Below are 3,618 nucleotides of genomic sequence, written 5' to 3'. Positions count from 1 at the left end.
GCGGCTACACACCGACTCAGCTCTTCCCTCGCTCTCGCTCTCGTGTTTACTCTTTGGCTCAGGGGACAGTTCCATTCAGAAGAAATTGCTATTGTTTCTCAGCCTTCCCTTGGGAAAGCTGAGTTAGGGAGGAGCTCGATGAGCCAGGAGGGGTGGGAGGGGGAAGGGCGGGGTGGTGGCAGGACAGGAGGAGAGAGGGAAGCAGGCCCTGGCACAGCCCAGGGCTTTCTTGACACACACGCAGCTTACGATGCACTTTATTTCCTTAAAAAGAGAAGCCTCAGAGAAGTTTTCGCATGGGCTCATTTTTTGATACACCTAAAAAATGGTTAGGAAAAAGGTGGACTGTTATCCAGTTCCCTGGTCGTGACCTTTTACTGTGTCTTGCCGTCCTTTTTGTTCATTCATACATGGATGCGTGTATGCATCTCTCCATCACACATCCACCTATCCACCCACTCACCTGTCCACCAATTCGTCCATCTGTCCCCACGTCTAGCTAGCTAGCTATCCATCCATCCATCATTCATCTATCCACTTGCCCATCAACTCATCCATCCATCCATCATCCACTCATCTATCCACCAACCCACTCATCCATCCATCCATCCATCATTCATCATCCATCCAACATCCTTCCATCCACCCACTCATCCATCCATGCATGCATCCATCCATCCATCCATCCATCATTCATCATCCATCCAACATCCTTCCATCCACCCACTTATCCATCCATGCATCCATCCATCCATTCATCCATCCATCCATCCATCCATCCATCCATCCATCATTCATCATCCATCCAACATCCTTCCATCCACCCACTTATCCATCCATGCATGCATCCATCCATTCATCCATCCGTCCATCCATCATTCATCATCCATCCAACATCCTTCCATCCACGCACTCATCCATCCATGCATGCATCCATCCATCCATCCATCCTTTTCTTCCTCTAGCATGTATTGAATTAGCAGTAGAAGAAATTCTGCACTACAAGTTCTGGAACCTGGTTTCCATTCTTAGCACAGCCACCATGTTGAAGCAGATTTCTCCATGCAAGCAAGGTTTGAGACGGTCATCTACTCCTGTCTGAGCCTCAGGTCTGCCATTTTCTCTTGTGTCCTTAGTCAAATGCTTCCCTTCTTTGAGTCCCAGTTTCCTCATCTGTGAAACAGGGCGATGGTTGTACTTGCCTTATTATTTTGAGGGCACAACACAAGAATATACATGGGAGTTCCTGGAATCACATTATGTTTCCAGCGGGAGCTATTCTAGAAGTGTGCCTTGGGTGGAGGATGCCGAGATGGGGCAAGAGCCTTCCCTTTGGGGCTTCCTGGGCAGTGAGGCAGAAAAAGAGCGGCAGGCCTCAGGGCGGTCTATGCTAGGATGAAGAGTGAAAGGGAATGAGGCCAGAGAGGCCTTGTAGGGCAGGGTCTTGATGGCCATGGTGGGGAGAAGCGATGTAAGGTTTTGAGCAGGGTAGAGTGTAGTTGGATTGATGTTTGGGAAAGACCCTTCTGGCTGCTGTGTAGAGAAGGGTTAGGAAGGTTGGAAATGGGGTCCCAAAGAGAGGGAGACCATGTTAAAAGGATTGTAGTTGCCTCTAGGAAAGACCATGAGACTAAATGGCGAGGGGGTGCAGCACTAAACCTTACAGTTATTTTTTTTTCTCTCCTAAATGTCAAAACTATTCAGGTGCCAGAATCCATGGTTTAGACCTCAGGTCGCCTGGATCTCTCCAGATCCCCGGTCATTTGGTAATGCAGTATTCAGGCCTTACTCTCCAATCCTTTGTCCCTGGCAGACATTGCCAATCGATTGGAGCTCTCCTTCCCCTAAAGTCTAAAACCATGCCGTCCAATATGGTAGCCACCAGCCACCATTCAAATATGGCTTTTTAGATCTAAGTCAACTAAAACGAAATACAATTAGCAACTCTGTGGCTCGACTGTAACGGCCACATTTCAAGTGCTTGATATATACCTAGATGCGGCTCGCGGCTCTGTGCCGGACAAGCAGATCGAGAACATTTCCACCGCCACCAAAGTCCTCTTGGACTGTGCTGGCCTCAGTCAGACTACCACGGCCAGTCCACCGGAGCTGGGAGGGCATTCTGCCCTCCTGGGGCCAAATGGGTGAGTTCTGCCAGGCCCCCGACTTGCCGTGGTCACATCTCCCTCCAGGCTGGGTCTGCCCTGTTTCCGTTCTATCCGAATTTTTACATATGGTAAAGTCATACTTAGAGCAACATCCTTCTAGGTGGACCCTTCCTAAGGTTACTTTCTTTCTGTCTCTTAAGGGAAATAAAACAAAACCAAGGAAAATCCTTGCCTCGCCGTGCGGCCACAGACGTAATTGGCAAGTGTCGTTTCTGCCCTAAGCTCACCTTATGCCTCCAGCCTCCAGAGACTCGATGTTTCTGTTTTCGAGTCTATTTTTAGTGCTTCTGGGTGAATGTCACTGCCGCCGGAGGCTGACATTTCATCCTCTGGGAACCTTGACCCGCTGCTTTTCCGGTTGTGAGCTGAACCTGCTTTTTCATGCCCCAGAAGGAAAGAACAATGATCATTAATAATTGGCATCTTCTGGAAAATCGGAAATGGGGCCTCCGTGATCCGAGGCTGCCCTTAACCCCAGCTGTGCTGCCTGCGGGGCCACGGTGTGACGGACGTAGCCAGGGTTCCACGGCTGCTGGGGTCACACCCTGGGGTCACCAGCCATGCCAAAGCAGGGCAGGTGGGCGGTGGGCTGGCCACGTGACCAGGGGGCAGAGGAGGCCGAGACAGCGGTTAGAAGCTGGTGTAGAGACCTGTGGTCCACCTGCAGAGACCGGCATGGGGGGACACCCTCCCAAGGCAGGGTTAGGTAGAAGTGAGAGGAAGAGGGGGAGCCTTGCTCTCGGTATGGGGCGAGGGGGGGTCGGGGGAGCTGGATTGAGCCTCTGACTCTGGGCTGGGTCCTATTCTGAGTCCTGGGGGGCGCAGAGGGGAGGGAAGACCAGGAAGGAGTTGGGGGGTGGTTAGTGGGACGGGGAAGGGGCGCTGGCTGGCAGGTGGCTCAGGCAGCGGGCATAGAAGGGGTGAAGCCTCGTTCCTGCTGGCAGGCGTGGATGGTGTTTCCTACAGGTTCCCCCAGGGCCCTTACCTCCCCCAGGTGCCAAGAGGGCCCTTTCAGTCCCTTTGGGAGAGGGGAACCAGGGCTGGCCCGGCCTTCAGGGAAGAGAGACGGCACTTGCCAAAATCGCCTTTGACAAGGAAAGCAAAGGTCACGGGAACAATTCCTCCCTTTCACGCTGGGTGATCTGGCAGGAGCGTGCTGGAGCGGACGGAGGGTGGCCGCCCCTCCCAGGCGCCCAAGACAAACAGGGCGGCAGGAAGTTCCCACGCTCCCAGGGCCCGTGCAGTCACCTGCTCGGCTGGGGCTGCGAGGGGGCGGGGCCTCAGCCACCCACAGGTGAGAGGCGGCCCCACTGCCTGGGGGAGGGGCCGGCAGGCGCACCCCTGCCGAGCACCTACCTACCAGGCGCCCCGAGTTTTGCAAACATCCTCGCTGAATCCTCACGAGGCTCCTGCTAAGTGAACATGACGATCTTCATCTCACAGCGTGGGA

At 53.6% G+C, this 3,618-nt stretch overlaps 1 long non-coding RNA gene across 1 annotated transcript; it reads right to left on the bottom strand.

Moving 5' to 3' along the window:
- Positions 1 to 241: 241 nt before the first annotated feature.
- LOC132662127 (uncharacterized) lies at positions 242 to 2,861 on the bottom strand. The gene is made up of 2 exons (XR_009602528.3): positions 2,396 to 2,861; positions 242 to 1,173 (listed from the first exon to the last, which is right to left on the bottom strand). It is a non-coding gene; the product is annotated as an uncharacterized LOC132662127 (long non-coding RNA).
- Between the last annotated feature and the right edge of the window lie 757 nt (positions 2,862 to 3,618).

The sequence above is a fragment of the Panthera onca genome, chromosome D1 (genome assembly GCF_046562875.1).
Source record: "Panthera onca isolate mPanOnc1 chromosome D1, mPanOnc1 haplotype 2, whole genome shotgun sequence".
NCBI classification, from domain to species: domain Eukaryota; kingdom Metazoa; phylum Chordata; class Mammalia; order Carnivora; family Felidae; genus Panthera; species Panthera onca.
This window is presented reverse-complemented; position numbering and strand designations above follow the sequence as displayed.